Consider the following 6,890-nt stretch of genomic DNA (forward strand, 5'->3'; position numbering starts at 1 on the left):
ACTATTTTGCATGGGACTTTCATATAGAACATGTAAATTAACCTCACATTTACTGTGGCTCTGAGGGCAAGGTGGGGAACTACAAGAGATATTTCTTCGTTTGTGAATTCACAAAAGTCCAGTTATAATGTAAGAAAAATATTATATGAAGTGGCAAGTGGCTCTCCCCAGTTTGACTGCGGTGCATACACTGCAGGTTAAACAATCTCAGCACGTGTGATGTATTGTGATTTATCAGAAGACTCCTGGCACACATGCTCTGAGTAAAATCCTTTCTGGTACTTCACACATTATGAGCTTTTATAAATCTATATGGCTCTTTATTTTGGTTCCTGATTAAACATCCACATGATCCCACCCAGCTGGACCATTAAAAGACTTCTACTTTATGGATCCTTACTTTAAAAAAAAAACAAAAACAAACCACTTGAGATATTATCTTTACAAGATTTTGCAGAACACATGATACCTTAAGCTTAGTCAGAAATATTCCCCTCACCCAAATAAACTCTTTTAAAAAGTAGATTTAAGGCTGTGACAGGAAACTAGGCAAGAACCAAAAAATATGTGTTAAGGGGGAATAATGAGCATAATGTGTACAACACTTCACTCCTTTGTCATCAATGCTTATTGACTTCCAAGATTACAGAATATGACCCAGTATATGCGTAGTTCTTAGCACACAGGCCCAGGAGAGTACATTAATAGCAATACCTAGCTCTTACATAGCATTTTTCATCAGTAAATATCAAAGCACTTTCTAAAGGAGATCACTATCATTCCCCTTTTAGAGATGGGAAATTTGAGGCAGAGAGAGGGAAAGTAACTTGCCCAAGGTCATCCAGAAGACGACAGGTGGAGATGGGACTAGAACCCACGCCTTCTAAGTCCATGTCAAGGGCTAGAGCTATTAAGCTACATAGTAAGCAGGAGTTACTTCCTTGTGTCAATGTATTGAAGCTAGAGAAGCACTGGCTCGGTCCAACTCAGACAACGGCATGTAGAGTTTGGGAGCCCAGAACTATGTGAAATGAAACAGAGTTCAGTTAGCAACAGGTCCTTTCCAAAAAGGCAACTTTCCTCCTTTTGCCAAATTGCCTGAAAATAGAGAATGGTTTAAGGGGACATTTCAAATGTGGAGCTTTCCGTGAATCTGCCAGAAGAAAACCAGAAAAACAGAATTTCCCTACAGTGCCTCCCCTCCACAGGTCTGGTAAAGCAGAGTACTCAGCCAATCCCCCTTGTCTCCAGCAGGGAGGACCTCCATGTTTTGCCCATATTCAGGAAAGTACAGTGTCTGTGCATAATTGTCAGATCAACTAAGAGGCCAGTGCAGCTGTGCCACCTTTTAGAAAGGATGCTGGCCTCTGCTTCTGACCACGTCACCCCACCTGATCCTTAAAATTCTTCACTGCTTCCTATAAATTACTGCATCAAATAAGGCTCTTCAGCCTCACACAGCCTAGAAACAGAGCTCAGATTTTGGCACGCAGCTGCAGGGAGTGCATACTTTTTTCAGCCCTACCCTGCACTCTCCCAGAGGTTGTAGCAGATAAATGCTGCTCAGATCTACAGGTGAGTGAAATTTTTCTGCTGTTTCACCAAAAAAATTGCAGATTCAGGTCAACAAAAACGTTTTGTGACTTCATGCTGAATTAAAAACAAAACCTGAAAAAGAAATTCCTGGAAAAAAACCATAACTTTTCATTTCAACATCTTCAAAACAAAACATTTTAATTTCTCCTTTTAAAATGTACTTCCATTTTATTAAAATATTTAAAACATTTTTTTTAAAGTTCAAAACCAAAATGTTTTGAAGAAAACACTTTATCTGATCCACAACTAATTTTTTTTATTTTTATTTTTTTAGTTGTAAAATTTTCATTTTGGGTCAACCTAAATCAAATGATTTTCCCACTTTATTGGAACAGCCAGCAAATAGAAAAGTCAGTTATTTGCAAAGCTCTGCTCAGATTGCACCCAAGAAGGTGATCTGAGAGGAGATCAGGAACTTGAAATTTCATTTCCATGCTGCTCTCCCAGAGGAGCCTCCCGGGTGGGGACTGGCTTGCAGGGAGAAGTCTGCCTCTGATCAGTTTTATCCTCCTCTCCCCCAGTTTCCCCACTCTGGTTGAAAGTGAGGCTTTAGGGCCTTTGCCGGGACTGAAGTTGATTGGTTTATAACAGTGGTGAAAGGGTTATTTCAGGGAATCCATCACCTACCAATGAAGCCCATGTGTCCCAAATGCGTCATATATCCAGCTGATTTTTTCTGCTTTTATGGCTGTCCTTCATTACAATAAGGTTCTGATAAAAGTCTTTGGCCTGTGCTAACTGGTCTGTTTGTTCTGATTGTTTTCATAGATTCTAAGGCCAGAAGGGACATTACAATATTCTAGTGTGATCTCCTATATAACACAGGCCATAGAACTTCTCCAAAATAATTCTTAGGGCAGATCTTTTAGAAAAACTTCCACTCGTGATTTAAAAATGGTCAGTAATGGAGGACCCACAACCCTTGGTAAGTTGTTCCAATGATTAATTACTCTCACTGTTATGAATTTACACCTTATTTCCAGTTTGAAATCATCTAGCTTCAGCTTCCAGCCACTGGATCGTGTTCTACCTTTCTCTGCTAGATTAAAGAGCCCATTATTAAATCCCTTAAATTTCTCTTTTTTATGCTAAATACATTGAGTTCCTTGAGTCTATCACTATAAGGCATGTTTTCTAATCCTTTAATCATTCTCATGGTTCTTTTCTAAACCCCCTCCAATTTAATCAACATTCTTCTTGAATTATGGGGACCAGAACTGGACACAGTATTCCAGCAGTGGTTACACCAGTGCCAAATATGGAGGTAAAATAACCTCTCTACTCCTACTCAAGAGCATAAAAAAGAGAAATTTAAGGGATTTAATAATGGGCTCTTTATACATCTGATTATCGCACTAGTTCTTTTAGCCACAGTATCACACTGGGCACTCATTTTCAGCTTCTTATCTACCATGATCCCCGATGCTTTTTCAGAGTAGGTTAAGGCTTGGAACTCCTGTTTTGTGGGAAATTCTGACATTTTGAAATTTGTTGGGACAAAACCAAAACATTTTTAAATTTCCTGCTAAACAAATTTAAAAAAAAAATTGGATCAATCACAGTGTCCCATTTGAATAAAATCTAAATGTTTCATTCTAATTTAAATTTTTTATTTTAGTTTATAATATAATATAAAATTCCTTTGAAAACAAAAATTAATTTTGAAACAAAAAATCAGAATGTTCCATCCTCCTAAGGTCCAATATGTCAATCAGCTGTAAACCTGAGGGGTTAGTTTATTTAGGGTTGGGATTACATGCTATAAAGCCAGGAAATATTTTCATCTAAAGTAAAGTAACCTTTCCCAATACAGCATATATTAACATCTGCTGGAGAACACATTGATGATTCAGATGGACTCTTTCCCCCCTTCAGTTTTTAATCACTAAAGCCATCATTTTGGGATCTATTTTATAAATGGCAAGAGGACCAATAGGTCACATAGGAATGCATTTTTCCTGGGAGTGGGCAAGCATCTGAGCACACTGGTTGGATTTTTTTTTTCTAGTTGGATTTTTAAAGCAGAAATGTAAAGCCATTCCCTCCAATGAAAAACAGATTTGATTCTTCAGAATTCCATTGAGCTTCCATCAACCCAAATAATCCTCAGCAGAAAGGAACAGATGTGCAGATGGCCCTTCCTATTATACCCTTTATTGTCAAACAGAAGGAAATTAGAAGAAACCAAAAACTAACAAACAGCCCTCTGGCAAGCGATATGAGAAGCCCCCGAGGAAAATGGAAAAGTACATTTGCAGAATATTCATCTGTTGCCGTTCTCCTCTGTGAAGGATGAAGTCAACAGTACTAAAAAGGGACAAGGCTAACAGGAAGGGAAATATTTAAGATTCTGCTTTAGGAAAGCGAGCGGATGATCAGGCTTAAGAAGCCAGCCACAGCACTTCTATCATGCCAAGTAAATGCAGTGAGGCACACAAGACTCAGAACAGCCTCGTTCTTAGCATCTTCTCATTTCACAGTAGATTGTGTTTTACTAGGACCTATAAAACTGGTGTTGGGGGCAAATTTCTAGGTGATGAAGTGGAAAATTTTTTTTTTTAAATATTAAGGTCCTGAGTTTCTAGAACCCATGATGTCCATTGAAGTTAATGAGACATGCAGCTACCTTGCCCCTCTCCCCATCAGGTCCTAAATATTTATTAGCTGAAGAACTTTCCTCATCACAATTTTTAATACAAATCAAACTGTATCCTCAAGCCCTGTTAGTGTCCTTCCAGCATTCTTTTCTTTACTTTTTCCATCAGAGGGTAATTAATTGGAAATGGGGTTTTTTTCTAGTCGTCATTTATTGTGGTCAGTGCTACCTCAGGTAGGTGATTATGATAATGTATTGTTTAAAATTACACTTTGAGCTTACCTAGCACCTGCCACCTTAGAATCTTATTGAGTTGTAGAAAGGGCCAAGTATAGCCTTCAGATCTACACATATAAATCCTACTGGCTTTACTGGAAGTTACACACATTATTTGAGGCAGAATTAAGTGTCACCACATCCCTTGGAGCTAGGTACAGGGAAACTGAGGTACAGAGCAATATAGGCCACATTTTTAAAACTGGACCCTGATTTTTGGTGCCTCAGGCTTTTGAGAGTCCAAACTTGCGACACCTTGGATCTGATTTTCAAAGGTGCTATGATCCTGGAATTCCCATTGACATCAGTTGGAGTTTTGGGTGTTCCACATCTCTAAAATTCAAGCCCAACATGTTTCAGGTCAGGCAGTCAAAGTCAGAGGCCATCTCTGAAAATAGTGGATTAAGGCACTTGGCCAAAGGCATATGAACAATCAATAGCAAAGCGAGGGAAAAAACCTGATTCCCATTTAATTGCTCTACCCACTAGGCAACAATCCTTTACAAAACAAGCAGGCTGGATCTGTGATTAAAGCTGTGGACTTTGCCTCAGGAGATTTGGGTTTAGGTCTGAGCTCTGCTACAGACTCCCCATGAGACCTTGGGTAAGATACAAAAATATTAAGTATTAATATCAGTTCTCCAACTGTACAATGGGGATAATATTACTTCTGTTCCCCCAGATTTTGTCTGTGAGTAGATTCTAAGATAAATGGAGCAGGGATTTTGTCTGACAATGTGTATGTTCCTAGTTATGACATTTTCTCAAGGTACCCAGGACTCCGAGTCAATTTGCTAACCCCGTCTCAGCAAGCGAGAGACTGGCAGGGGTTAAACTAGGTGTCAACTTCCCATCAGCCCAGTCTGTTAGCCACCCAAACAATCTCCTCAGAAGCCCTGCTGGCCTTTATTCCACCTTGCAGGTAACACTTGGTGTACCCCAGTTCCCGAACACTTTAGAAGGGTCTCCCTGTAGTGTCCAGCCCCTGCAACTGGACACTCACAGTAATTACCAAAGCTGTCACCTCCAAAGAGACAGTGTACACACCAGATCGCTGGATTCAACTGCGGATGCATATTTTTACTTAATATCACAGCAGTGAGATGAATTTAGAATAAAAAGGGAATAAGTTTATTAACAAAGAACAGGGATTCCAAGATGTAGTGAGCAAAGATAATGAGAGCAAATGGTTACAAACAAAATAAAGGTAGAATACACTTTCTACAGACTAAACCGTAACAAGCTACAATCCTTTGCCTAGAACTGTCTCTCACCCTAGCTTTTCTGCAGAGTTGGCTGGTTTTCAGTCATACCAACATCCCGATTTTCGTGATTTCCCTATACCCTACAAGAGGTTTCTTTAGTAAATGAATAACAAAGGGATTCTTTTTCCTTCTTCTTCTAGTCCAGTAAACCTTTGAAATGTCTCCATTTGAAGCATATCGCCAGGTAAGATTCTTCTCCCCCGTCACTTGTTCTGCAGTGTGTTGGCACGCTGCTACCTTTATATCCCCATGTTAATTTATTTTTCCTGTTTACTTCACTTGCAGATGTAACTCCTGTTGTATTTGGCTCACGATGCTTAATTTACATAGAGAGAGGGATAGGTGCACAGACATGCTTTTGTCTGGCAGAAAACCTGTTTGTCCACTTTGCCTTGTCACAGACTGCAAAACATAATATCAGTATGTACATAATTCCTCATGCAGTGTTAATGCATACATTGCACAATGATATTAAGGACCAATGTGCTACCAGCTTTCATTACATACCTTACAAGACACATTTTGGATAAACACTATGAAAACAGTGTGTTGTGTGTAATAAGTTTATCAGGCCTGAAAAGCATTGTTGACACAGCTTAGCAAACCACCCATGAGACGCCAATGGGACGCCAGTTTGGTTGAGGCTTCTAGGTGCAAACTAAATAATAATAATAATGAAACAGTATTTATGCCATGGTTCTCAGCTCCCTGCTGTCTTAATTAAATGCAAATCAATATTTTCAAAAGACAAATCAAATTTCTAATCAGTACTATGGTCCCAAAGTTTAAGGTATTTAGGCATTGCTGCTCTGTTGCTGCTGCAACCTTCTCCTCAGAGCAGATACCATCAAGACTTAGTTAATGTAAAGTTTGGCAGGTGTATGTGAGTCAGCTGATTTTACAGGATTGCCCCTTCATGTTTTGGATTCTGTATGCTTTACCCTTCCCCTGGCAGAGTGGTCAGTTTGCTTTGAACCAGCTTTATTTTAATTATATGGTGCTAGGTACTAAATAAATAAATGCAACACTGAGTTTAATCCCTAGTACTGAAGCAATCACTGCTGGAAGAACCTACAATGTTTGGTGCTACCAGAACATGTGTAGCTGATGCATAAGACGACAGTATAATAATGCAGCTTAAGCTTATGGAACAGAAC

This window comes from Emydura macquarii, unplaced genomic scaffold, assembly GCF_026122565.2.
Source record: "Emydura macquarii macquarii isolate MOO-44397 ecotype Brisbane River unplaced genomic scaffold, CSIRO-AGI_Emac_v2 contig_1348, whole genome shotgun sequence".
NCBI classification, from domain to species: Eukaryota; Metazoa; Chordata; order Testudines; family Chelidae; genus Emydura; species Emydura macquarii.